The sequence below is a fragment of the Lissotriton vulgaris genome, chromosome 3_1 (genome assembly GCF_964263255.1).
Source record: "Lissotriton vulgaris chromosome 3_1, aLisVul1.2, whole genome shotgun sequence".
Taxonomy (NCBI): domain Eukaryota; kingdom Metazoa; phylum Chordata; class Amphibia; order Caudata; family Salamandridae; genus Lissotriton; species Lissotriton vulgaris.
The window spans coordinates 2,064,418,482-2,064,432,428 of NC_141689.1; positions in this window are offsets into that span (position 1 = coordinate 2,064,418,482).

Sequence of the window (13,947 nt, forward strand, 5' to 3'; positions counted from 1 at the left end):
GAAGATCCAGCCGGGAAGGCCGGGTGAGTCCTCTGTTGCCCCTGATTGCCGTCCTTGCTCTGTCATCACTCCCCCGCAGGAGAGAAGGACCCTGATAATCGTCACCGGGGGTGGCCAAGAGGCAATAGCCGTGGTGGGCCTAGACCCCATTTCATCACCTTCACTAATCAACCCCTGCCCAGGGACGCTGCTACAAATAGCCATTCTGACATTCTGCCAGTCCCCTGCCACAAATATCGCCAGGAGCACTGATTGCAGGATGGGAAGGATTCCGGAAGGGGCATGCAGATACATCAGCACCGGGCCCCTGCTTAAAAAGGGAATGGGCGAACCGATGCGTACTGCTGTGTCCCCCAGTCCGCCTGCGACTCTGCTGCCATTAGTGCTAACATTGCCATTGGGCACCACACTCCGCACTGCCTCAATTCACGCCGAAGCCTTGGCATCGCAGAGAGCACTGCCGCAAAGCCGCACTGCATACTTGGTCTCACCGACGATGCTTGTTGACGCTGCCACCGAGCCGCTGCTCACACCGCGACCTGTGGGAACCGCACTTCGCACCACTTTGCTTCACGAGGACGCACAGGCCTCCCCAATGCCGTCGCCCCACATCAAAATCGATGCCGCTGCTTGCACCGTGGTTCGAGGGCACCGCTCGTAAGTCACATGAAGCACCGCCCCAACCTAGCACCACAGCCTTGGCCCATCAACTCAGGCACCATCGACTCCTGCTCGTCAGCTGATGACAGCGCTTCAGCAACAACAACAACGCTGCTTGCACCTGCTGGCACCGTGACGAGCACCACCTTCATCTCGTACCGCGACCCTTGTCTCACCCACAGTGCCATCCGACACGCCACTGAGCCGCTACCCACTACATGACCTGGGAGCACCGCACACCGCACAACTCACCGCTGCACTTCGCACCGCAGCACCCGACGCCAGCGCTCCTGATTCCACCAGAGAGGAGCTTGACCTGCAACGCGAGTGACTTCGAGGGCCTCTTCGTCCTGCATTTCACACAGGTACTGTTAGCGGATCTTCCCGACACCGTAGCCTGCCAGCGACCCCGCGACCAGCCAGAACTGTTGGATTTGTTATTCAAGACGCTGTGGTAGCCCTGGACAGAGCTATCGACATCGAGGAACTTTGTTTGAAACTTTTTTTGATAACTACAGACTTTTTTTCATATAGTATTGTGGATTTTTGTTGTTTTTGGTCTTGGTTTTAATTATATAAAAATATTGGATATTTTTCTAAACTGGTGTTGTGTTCTTTTGTAGTGCGTACACTGTATTACTATGGGTTATGTGCAAATATATTACAAACTGCTTCTAAGATAAGCCTAAATGCTCGTGCCAATCCACCAAGGGGGTGAGCAGAGGTTAGTTTAGGAGTGTAACTCCCTTATCTTGACTAGAGTGAAGATTTTTGCCTGGCTTCGGCCTTTGCCCTAGCCTACCAGAAATCCCATTTCTAACATAAACTCATGTATGAAGGCTCATCATCAGCAATTTGTTAATTCGCTGGAACATATGCCATTGATTAACTTGGGCCATCATTTATACTGCTGACCTGTCAGCATGCCAGAGCATTACCTGGGGTTGAATGAGAAGACATCCTGCACTGTGGCTCTCTATTGCGGTTTAAGTCGCTATTAAATTGGTGACAAATAGTAATTTCTATTACATTCTTCAATTTTAATTATACACAGGTCTACCTAACTTTCCCATACACAAATCCAGTTAGTCAATATACATATTTTAAATGATAATAATGCAATTCGTCTAGCCACCCTTTTCATACAAAATTCAGTTATCACAAATTTAAAATCGGGATGATTGTTACATAGTGACTTTTCTATGTGAAAGATGTGCTGTGAAGTTAATCTCTTGGGATAAAAAGAGATGTTTGTAGGACAAGAAGCATGGTGAGGAAATTTCACAAAAACCTTAACGATGGATTGCTATTGATGTAGTCCACTCCTTGGTTTGATACCTGTCCTTTCTTTTATTGGAATTCTGACAGTTTTCAGGTCCTTGGTCAAAGTATGAAAATCGTAGTGCTCCATGTTTTGGAAGATGTTAAACCGGGCTTTCTTGTTGATTATATTTTGAGATACATAAACATTTTGACTGAGAGGATCAATATTTTAAATGTATTCATATTTAGTTTGATTTGGTGAATTTAGATTTTAACATACTTTTTCCTCAACTTTTGTCAGCTGGGTTGATATTTAGCATATGCTGAATTTACTGTACTCCCTAGGAAGGCTGTCTTGGTTTTACCAACATTGAGCATATATCCTAAGGCCTCGTTCATTCATGCTGCTTGGGTCATATTGATAAAACTGTAGGGCATTAAGCAAAATATGAAGTTCTTCCCACAACCTTGCCTTCACAAAGCAGAACCATTCATATGCACACCTGGGAGACCAATTTGTGGTGCTTGAATTTATCAGACCCATGGCTCTTTGTAAACATGACTGTTAGAAATTGGCTCTCTAGTTTGCAGAGGTATGTACCTTGTCCAACTCTAACGGGGAGAAAATCCAGTGCGGCATCTTGCCGCCGTGACGCCTTCCCGCCTCGGAGATCCTGGTGCAGCGGAACTGCTGGCGAGAGGGGCGAGGCGGTGATAAGAGCTGCTCCTGACTTCGGAGGGAGGCGTCTGCCCATGCGCCCGATGCGGCCCTGCTGACCATAGCAGGAGCGCGGGACGCTCTGGGGCACCCTGACCCCGGAGAAGAGAAGATCCAGCCGGGAAGGCCAGGTGAGTCTTCTGTTGCCCCTGATTGCCGTCCTTGCTCTGTCATCACTCCCCCGCGGGAGCGAAGGACCCTGATAAACTTCCCCGGGGGTGGCCAAGAAGCAATAGCCGTGGTGGGCCAGGGCCCCATTTCATCACCTTCACTAATCAACCGCTGCCCAGGGACGCTGCTACGAATGGCCATTCTGACATTCTGCCAGTCCCCTCCCAAAAATATCGCCAGGACCACTGAATGCGGGATGGGGAGTATTTCGGAAGGGGCATGCAGATACATCAGCACCTGGCCCCAGCGTAAAAAGGGAATGGGTGAACCGCTGCGTACTGCTGTGTCCCCCAGTCCGCCCGCGACTCTGCTGCCATTAGTGCTAACATTGCCTGCTCAATCCGCTGTGCTTGCCTGGGCCCAAGAACCAGACATCAACTAGCCTGGTCCCGAACCTATAGGAAGCCTATGGCCCCTTCGGGCTACGTGGAACTGCGCAACCGGACCACGGCCGGACAGAGGAGAGCTCTGAGGGTATAAAACATGCACCGCCATACCCCCGAGGTGGCTAACGACTACCTGCCTAGCCCAACCCGATGACTTTTGCCCCTGACAGGGCCCGCGTTCCAACATGGGCCACACAGAGGCCAAACAGCCAGAATTAAACTTTGACGCCCGGAAATCCTCACAATCACAGGGGGAACTGGAAGGAAGACAATCCACAGCCCCTGAACAACCTACTTCTACAGATGATTTGAAGGCCCTCCTTCTCATAATACAATCCAGCCTAACCTCTATAAAAACAAAAAGTGATGCTATGAACACAGGATTCAACACCCTGGCACACAAAAGTGACCAAAATGCCGAGAGGCTCAAAGAAGCTGAACAACGCATCTCACACCTGGACGATGCCTCTGCCACCACTATCAACAAGACGCTGGACATGGAAAAAGTCTTGAAATTTATTGCAGCAAAAAATGAGGACTTGGAATCGCGCTCCAGGTGCAACAACTTGTGCATTTTAGGTGTCCTGGTATCCACCGCAACCGGCAAGATGGAGGACTATGTAGAGCAGATGCTCTTGGCCACCTTTGGAAGGGAAGCGTTCCCCTCAGTATACATCGTCGAAAGGGCGCACCGGTCGCTGGCCCACTGCCCGGTGCCGGGGGACCCTGCCCGCCACATCATCTCGAGAATTCTTAATTATCGAGACCGGGACACCGCCCTCCGTCTTGCAAAGAAACACAAAAAGGTACTCTTTGACGGCACAGAGGTTTTAATCTATCCAGATTTCAAACTGGCAGTTCAAGAAAATTCCTCTAAGTGAAGAGAAAACTCCAACAAATGAACATTGAATAGGCCATGCTTTTCCCGGCACGTCTCAAGATTAATCACAGGGGGAAAGTGCATTTTTTTACAAATCCACAGCACATCTATGATTTCTTAAAGACTACCAGATCTGCTGAAAGACCGCTCCACCCCAGCCAGAAACGCCAGAGAAGAAGGAGACACAGCAGATGTGGAATGACATCCCAACCAGGACCCACGGCACACATGTTTGCCCTAACATGACACATTCTCAAACAGAGAGTCCATCCCCCAGTCCCAACCCACACTAACGACAGACTTTCACTCCCACAATTGAGCTGCGGCACATACTTCACTACTTGCGAAGGCACTCGCTATGGACCGGAGGGGATCGTCACTACTACCCCCGAGCACCCTTGCTGACACAAGGGGTAACGGGCTGCCCTTTCTTGGCCACCCACTGAGGTGAACCCTAAACTGACTTGGTTCGACATGGTTGCTATGTTGGTCTTATTTTCCCCTATTGGGAGCGAAGTTCATGGGTATTTTGGGGAGGGGGAGGACGATTCCACAGCAGGATTGGGCTGCAGATGTGGGTGGGAGGAGGTTATTGGAAATGTTTCATACCACCTATTGTCGAACTACTCTGCTCACATAGGCCCTTACTGTTTATACAACATAGACTTCACACCCTCTTCCGTTAGTGTCACTATACATAACCATCGCGGAGACCCGACCTAGTCCCCCCAGGAATAATTTCCTGACCTGGAATGTGTGCGGCCTGGGAGATCCCCACAAACATAGACATATCCTAGCCTATCTCGACCATCAAAACATTCACTGTGCCATGCTCCAAGAAACACATTTTGCCCCTCCTCACCTGCAACATTTGCATCCCACTGGGTGACCCATAGTTGTTTTTTCTCCTACTCCTCCTATGCCTGGGGCACGGTCATCCTGGTAAAGTGGGATGTATGACGTTAGCTCGCATACTATTACCACGCATACCTTTACAACGCGGTATTTACAACGAATACCGTTACAACGCATAGCGCTTTGAGGTGCTGGATAGTGGTAAGTATAATTTTATATTCCAACTCCAGTCCCCGTGGACACTAGGGAAGGTGTTGGATATAAAATTAAACTTATTCCCTATCCTAGAGCGCCCCCCAGCGCAATGCGTTGTAATGGTATGCGTGGTAATGCCTGCGTTGTAATGGTAGTGCGTTGTAAAAAATGCGTGCTAAAGTGCTTCCCTACACCTCCATAGGATCTTATGGAGACCCACAAGGCCGATACACCTTTCAAACACATATTTAGAACACTTGCAGGTCTTACTTGCCCTCAAGCCGCCCCAAGAAGAATCCCCGTACATCGCCTGGCGCCCTACCCGCAGGCCCACCTAGATCCTGTATTTAAATTTCAGATTTCTTTCTCCAAAATGATGACTCCGACCCACAATACTCCACGGTGTGGAAGGTCTTTAAGGTCACCATACGCGGAATTTGCATCCCCAAAAGTGGCGGAGTCCTGAAAGATATCCATGCCACACTTCGGAAACAAGAGCTTGAACTTAAACAAACGGAATTGATGGTGCAGGCTACATCCACCCCAGAGCTAAAGGCCAGCTTGCTGGACCTCCTACGGATTATCAGGAGACGGCTGAGGGAGAATGCAAATTTAGGGGAAAATACCACCAAGCCCGCCGATATGGCGAGGGAGAGAGACCGGGAAAAGCACTAGCATCCGTGATTCGCCTCCAACACTGTTCAGGAAATCAAGAACGATGAAGGCCGGATCCACAGAAACACCCCAGACATAGTAAACATTTTAAAATGTTTTTACAAAGCCCTATATAAAACACACAGAATGCAGCTAGTGGATTTTACCCCTTTCTTCGAGGACACTGCCATTGCATGGCTGGGTGACAACCAAAGAGAAAATCTTCTTGCACACCATGAAGACAAGGAGATCATATCTGCCATTATGCAACTTCAATCTGGCAAGGCTCCAGGGCCTGAAGGCCTATTGGCCGAATTCTATAAAACATATCATCACCTTCTCTTCCCGGTGCTGCGGCATATCTTCAAAGAGGCCCGCGAGACAGGCATACTGCCCCAAACCATGCGCGAGGCACTCATTATCTCCCTACCAAAACCAGGTAAACCACCATCACAGTGTTACTAATACAGACCCCTATCCCTGATTAATGTTGATGCCAAGATCCTAGCCAAACTGATTGCAAATCGCATCAGTCCCCTCATGCCTGTACTGGTCCTCCCCGGCCAGTCAGGATTTGTTCCGAGCCGTGGCACATCTTACAATTGGAGTACCCTGTTTGCAGTCCTCCAAGATATAGACCCTGACACAAATGCAGCAGCCATTTTTCTGGACGCAGCTAAGGCGTTCGATTCCCTGGAATGAGACTATCTTGCCTTTGTCCTCAATCGCATGGGATTCTCCATTCCTTTCTTGGCCTGGATAAATTTGCTGTACACCGACCTGTGAGCCACAGTGATGGTCAATGGAGCTAGATCCGCCTCATTCATGATAGGCAGAGGCACCCGGCAGGGAGGCCCCCTCTCACCCATTTTACTTGCCCTGGCTATTGAACCTCAAGCCGCTAAAGTCCGCCAACACGTCTGTGACCAAACCCTCATGTATCCAGAGAGGCAAATACTAATCTCCCTATACATGGACAACCTCACTTTTTATTTATGGAACCCGGACGAAAGTCTCTACCCCATTCTAAGACTACTCATACTATTCGGTCGTCAACTTTAATTGGGGGAAATACCAGATCTATCCCTTATCCTTAAATAGCTCTTTCTTATATCGTCTTTCTGCTTGAACTTTGCAGCTTCCTGTCTTGAAAGTCATTTGCACACCTGAAGGCTACGTCTGCCGATTAAATATACTAGGTAAACATACTCACACTACTATGAGGTCTTCTTATTCTTGGCATTTTTTTGTATTGGACTTTAGCTTAAGTATGTGTTACACACTACATTTCATCTGCATAACCGTTTGTAATAATGACTAACATCAGACCTATATTTTTAGTTTACTCTAAAAACGTTTCTCTACTTGACCTTGCAGTTTCACGTTTTATCAGTTCTATGTATACCTGAAGGCAACGCCGGCCGTTTTAAGACATTAGGTAATTACACTCACAATATTATGAAGCCCATTCTGTATTGGATAATTGACAGTGATTCTGTGCTTGTCTGACGTGTATCTAGTTATTTGCACGCTATATTTCTTTTGCATTTAGGCGTGTTTCACGTGACAGTAATATCTAACTCTTCAAATACACGACGTTGCCCTAATGTGTATTTTAGCAGCAGGAGAATAGATGCATAACTGTCTGCGTTGTGGCTGTCTTCAATCAATATTGCGAACATAAACAGCTCGTCTGAATTGAGGGATAGGATTTTAAGAAACATAAACTGCTATACTTATGTAAGTAATACATGAGATATGGGAACAGTCCCTTTTTAATGACTATAGTTCCACATGAGTGCTATGTTTATTTCGAATGCTCTATTCTCTTACAGACAAATTAATCATTATATTGATATGACAACGATTTTTACACAATTCTATCGAACTGTTGAAAGTGTCTGTTAAGTAAGTATTGAATCAAGTTCTGTAATAATTCAGATAGGTTTTAAATCCATGAAACTAATAGGTTTTAAATCCATGAAACCAATAGGTTTTAAATTCATGAAACTAACAGGATACTAGTGGCCTCTTGCCATAATATTAGTGGCCTTGTATACAGCATGGTCCATACCTTTTCCATAATACTGATAGATTGAAAGCCATGCAATTATGTGGTATTAGTGGCATTCAGCCTCCAGATTTAATTAAACGATATGATAAAGGGTTTAAAATGAGCATTGAAGAAAACCGTGTTTTATAGTCTTCAATTGCTGTAAGCCGTTCTTGTCCATTTTAGTTGGAGGCACCGAATGCATTGTTTTAGCTGATTCAACTATGGGCTCTGTGATTAGTTTGTTTTGATTTGAATTTGTATTTGTAATACACTAGATGTCAAATGTTTTTAATGGAAGTACCCTATTATACACTTTTCCCAGGTTATACGTGGCTATTCCTGAAGAAGGCGCTGGTTCGCCGAAACGCGCGTCGAATTCACTATTGTGCCACTTGTTGTTTTCTCTTAATTTTGTGATTTTGTGTTAATAATATTGTCAGATTTGGTCCATATTATATATGGAAATAAGTCTTTTTTAATGAAACATGTATTTTTAAATGTAATTGTGTCAATAAAAAGCAGAACCATAGTTGTTTTTGTTTTGCCTCTCCTAGTTGTCATTGTACAGACATAATGATGTAATTGCCTAGGTTGTTATTTCTCATGTGTCATTATTATATTCCATCGTACAGAGGGAACGGACGTATGACCCCCTAGGCCTAGAGCAGATGGGAGGGGGAACTGGGATCTCCTCTCACCGATAACCAATGGTCATTCTGCTCCAGGCAGACTGGAAACATTTCTGCTAGTAGCAGATTACGTATAATCCACAACAAATACATTCACCATATTTATTACACACCAACACGCTTACACCGCCTGCGCCTCCTTGATAGCAGACTTCAGACTCGTGGCATGGGACTGCCCACCCATTCGTGGTTTCTGGACGGACGTGCTGACAGCGCTGGACCATATGACAGGGTTACATATCCCCACAGACCCCCTGACAACGCTTTTAGGATACCCTGAAACAGTGTCTATTAAGGCACGGAGGTATGCCTCTCTTGCACTCCTCCTCGCCAAAAGACGGATTGCCTGCAGATGGGGGAGAGGGAGGGCACCCAAATTCAAAGAGTGGCTAGAAGACCTTATATATTGTCAAGAACAATCACACGTCTACGCAGAACCTCTGCCCCCCTACTCCAGCCCACAGGACATGTGGGTCCCCTTCAAATGTACCCATTGGAAGACACTGCTGACACAGACCCAGCTGCCACCTCTGACACCCCCACGGTGACCAGCGCTCCCAGGAGGTGAACTGATGCATAAGAGACCCCACCCAGGTCAGGAAACACAATTTGGAAGAGTGACAATCTGCCAGGTGACAACACCTCATCATTCATCACTCAGACTAGGTATTACACATGAGGCCATCATCCACCTGCTAACATGTGTAAGTGGTACTTTTTCCTTTTTCTTTTCTCTTGTTTAGTTGTTATTAAAACAACATGTTTAGGGCTCAAGGCTGACATTAACACAACTTGTCGTATCTGACGCGGCCGGCCCAAAGTGGTTGTAGGAGGCTTGCTGTGTATCCCTCCCCTGCCTACGATGTTTTACGTTTCATTGCTTTCTGTCAGAACCAGCTCTTCTCTTTCCGCTGGCCAGTGAGACAGGAGCAGAACGACGTAAGCTCCCAATTCCTCCTCAGAACTCCCCAGCCACGTACAATATCAAATGCGTAGCCAGAAGAGCCCCAAAGGGGAAAGGGGAATTGGACAGAGAAGAGAATGCACACAAGTGTAGTCTTCCTTTATTCTTTTCGTTTTCTTATGTTGACCTTTATCTTCTGCTCTGCTGGCTTTAGTTTGCTGCAAAATAAAATTACATGTAAACTCTCTCTACACTTCTCTCCTCCTACCCTTTTATTCTCTGTTTTTACTCTACAACCTACCCAATGAGCTGTGTGCCTTTGCTTCTCTTCTTAATCTACTTGTTCTTCTGTTCTGAGTATTATTCACTGTAATTTAATAGACTTGTGTCATTAATGTTTCTTTCTCTTGTTTTTCTAATTTCTACTCTTTCTCCACAGTTGCTCACCTACAGGACAGAGAACTGCAGTCTTGGTAAGTTTTTTTCTTATCTTCTTCACCTACATTTATATCTCTTAATTCCTTCTACAGTTACTTCACTATTCTTAAATTCCGTTACTGAGACTAGACATTATTACCATGCCCTTACTCTTCTGTTTTCTCTAAGCGTTTGCCTTCTTACAAGTTTTCTTTCTAATATTATCTCAAAAGTCTTATTAGGAAATGGCATTCACTTCTATAGAATACGACTATGCCTCTCAATCATACTCGTTGAATACTTGGTACTGTTTTCGTCCTGTGCTGTCTCTAGGCTGGCACAAGACGATTGATCAGGATATACTGCGCATGAGCACCTGGGAAGCAGAGCTTTCGGAGAGCATGCGCAGTTACAAATTACGAACTTTCTCACAGCAAAAATATCGGAACAGTCTTACTTGAGTTAGCTGCTGAACACAACTCTAATGTTGTGTCTCTGGAATCACGCAACGCGTACTTCTTTTTTCCTAACTAACGTGACGCGTAGATACACTTCCTACTCCTCAAAATGTTCAGGTGAAGTGCGCAGCTCTCCGCGCGCCTCACCGGTATCACTCGAATCTTCAAATCTGACTAGAGCGCTAACCTGTCTTCCTTTATGGAACACTTTGCCGCCATGTTGCAATCTACCCTGTACCCAATGCTGTTTCCACAGTTTTGACAACGCGGCAACCACCATTCCTGTCTTTTCATTCTGGACACTTTTCTTGTTATGGGACCTTTTAGTGGGGGACCTGACACTTTCCAATGCCGGCCCGTCCAGGCATGTAGGCACCACAAGGGCTCATTGCCTATTGCCTTTAATGAAGGATTTTGAAAAAAAATATATAGTGCTTAGAAGTCAACAACAGTAGGGGATACTTGGGGTCGTACTGGACCTGGGTAAATCTAAAGTTGAGGCAGACCATGATGGAGGACACAAAGACTACAGAACCCAGGTAGGGCCCACTGAAAAAGTACCATGAATGGAGCACGCGTCAAAGATTCAATGCATCAGTTCAGATTGATGCAGTCGGATCAATGCATTGATGTCAAGCCTCGCAGTTCGGTCCCATGTCAACAGGAAACCCCTTACAATACAGGTGCTGCATCATCATAGAACTTCACAATCGGGTCCCGCGATGTTCTCGGATTGGTACTTCATCAGCTTCAATGGGCACTGCGTTCGTTCTGATCATCACCAACTTCTAACTGTGTCGATTTTAAAGAAAAACAGCTGCAGAACCCTCTTCTGAGGCCCAGGACTGGATTGGCACCTCAGGCAAGGTAAGACTCACAGATGGCCAGAGTCCAGCAGCAGCATGGTTGTACAATGGCTTTCATTGCCCTGGGACTCCAGAACAGGGGGAAAGCCAGCAAGGATTTAGAGTCACTTTGGGTTCAAGTGAGATGGGCCCGGTCCTTGTCCTCAGCAGTGCAAAGATCAGCTGTCAGCAGGGCAGCTCAGGAAAGCAGAGAAGCAGTTCCTTCAGAACAGTGAGTCAAGCAGAGTGCCAATTCTTGTAGCACGCAGCCCTTTCTGCTGGCACAGTTATTCACAGGTTCAGCAGTGTACTGACTTGGTAGGGCAGAGCTCCAGTACTTATACCCAAATGTCCCTCTGAAGTTGGGGTGACTTCATAGCAAGCCCTTCCAGAGCACAGGTTGCCTTTCATCCCAGCCATGTGGGACACACTATCTTCGGGGGTGTAATCAGCTCTGTATATGGGACATAGGACACTGCTGATTGAGATGTAAGTATCAGCTCCCTCTCCTGCTTCTTGCCTAGGAAGAGCTATCAGAATATAGATGAATATAGATGAATTCAGATGAGGTCTCTGTCACAGCCACCCTTCCAGTATTTGTTGATGTCTAGTGGGAATGTGAGTCACCCACGTGGGCAGGGTGCAGTATATATGAAAGGTGGGACGTGTCCTGATGTGTGTGGCATGTCCTGATAGTGAAATACTGCCAATTAAAGGTTTCACTATTGCAAGGCTACTTGTTGCCATAGGATAGAATGGGGAGTTTGCTCATAACATCTTATAAACATATCTACCCCTAGGGACAAGGTAGGAAAATAAAGTTTAGTATGCCTGAACTCAGAATGTTAAAATTCATCTTTTAGTAAGGGTGATTTTTACATTTTGTTTTGGAAAATACCACTTTTAGAAAATAAGTATTTTCTTGCTTAGCCATTCAGTGTACCTCTGCCAGGATGTGAATTGACTGTCTGGCTGTGGAGTGACAGGGGCTGGGGATGTGCAGTGGCTCCAGAGAGTCTGGATGAGTCAGCGATGGGCTGAATAGACCTGGGCTGCATTTATAGTAGGGGGAGGAGATTTCCTGTTCAACTGAATCGGCCTGGTCTGCTTTCCAAAATGCTGCCTCCACCTCCTGCCAGGAAGCTGCACCAGAGAGGACAGAACTGGTTTTTGACTAAGCACAGATCTTCTCTGCCACTGGAGAACAAAGCATTTCACTGTACAAATGCTGGGGCCCAGATCCCTGGACTTTAGATCACTTTTGTACTTCAAGAGGAACCTCTGCCAGAGAGAAGAGCTGGAGAAACTGGAGGAGGACTACTGCCCACTGGATTTGTTAGACTATTTTGTTTCCGGCATCGACGTAGCCCTGAACAGAGCTATTGATTTGAAGGAACTGTGTTTTACTGCTATTTCTGTAATTTAACGGTTATCTTGCATAATAACAATTTTTTACAGTATTGTATTGTCGGTTATTGTCATTTTTGGTCTTGTTTTGGTTTAGATAAAAATTCATAACTTTTCTAAACTGGTATGGTGTCCATTTGTAGTGTTTTCGCTGTTTTACTGTATGTGTGTACAAATGCTTTACACATTGCCTCTGAGATAAGCCTGTCTGCTCGTGCCACGCTACCAAGGGTTGAGCAGGGGTCATTTTAAAAGTGTATACCCCTTACCCTGACTAGGAGGAAGGGCCCCTATTTGGACAAAGGTACATACCTCTGCCAACTAGAGACCCTCATTTTTAACATAGCCTATAATAGGAGATGTCCTCACAAATAGTGTTTGTCACTACCAAGACATGTAAACGTAAATGTACATTTCACAACTTTTAGTTACACGACAATGGAAAATGGAAATGTGTATGTATTTTATTGAATCTAATGAATCTATGAGAAGATACTCTTGGATTTGGAAACTGAATAAAATAACTTTATACCAGTTTGGGAGATATTGCTTTGTTCTCCTGGTCGGATGGTTAGACTGAAACAAATTGCTATGGATAGTGCAACCAAATCCATTATATGAAGCACATGGTTATGATATATATATTTTACTGTATCTGTGGAAATGGGGGCATACTGGCCGATTCAAGATGTCTTCCTGGGGTAAACACCTTTTGCATACCAGTGTAAATATTTTTGGAAAAATGCAAAAAGAAAAAGGTGGTTGCAACACATTACAAGTATGAACTGCTGCATATGGACCTCTGAACTTACAGTGCTGGTCCTCCAACGCTACACTGCTGACTGCGGCGGTTGGACCACCACAGGGCTGAAGTGTCATCAGGGAATCCAGAATCCCTCAGCAGTTATGCAGCGGTCAGGGAGCTGCATTATGCTGGCGTTGTCACTGCTGCACCACCGAGCATATTACAAGCTCCTGTCTGCTGCCCCTTTCATGGTGGTGAGCCCACAAGGCAACAAAGGGGGCCCTCACAGTTCCCCCTGCCCCTCCTGGCCCTAGGGGTGCACACTTGCACTTCCAGTTCCTGAATGGTGTGGCATGCATGTCACACCATGTAGGAACATGGAGGTAATCTGCATGCTAAGCTCTCCCATGAGCCTAAAAGACCACAGCTGTCAGACCACCACTTCAACGCCTGCCTGCCATGGATTACACTCGCAATCTCATGTGTAGGCGCACCACAGCCTGGTGGTCCTACAGCGGTCGGTCCAGTTGCTGCACCACTGGTGGCACGCCAAAGTTATAATTAGGCCATAAGAATGTAGATGTGAGGATCTGTAAGTATAACCAGCAGAGATATCCATTTAGACACGGTGGCCCACCTAATGT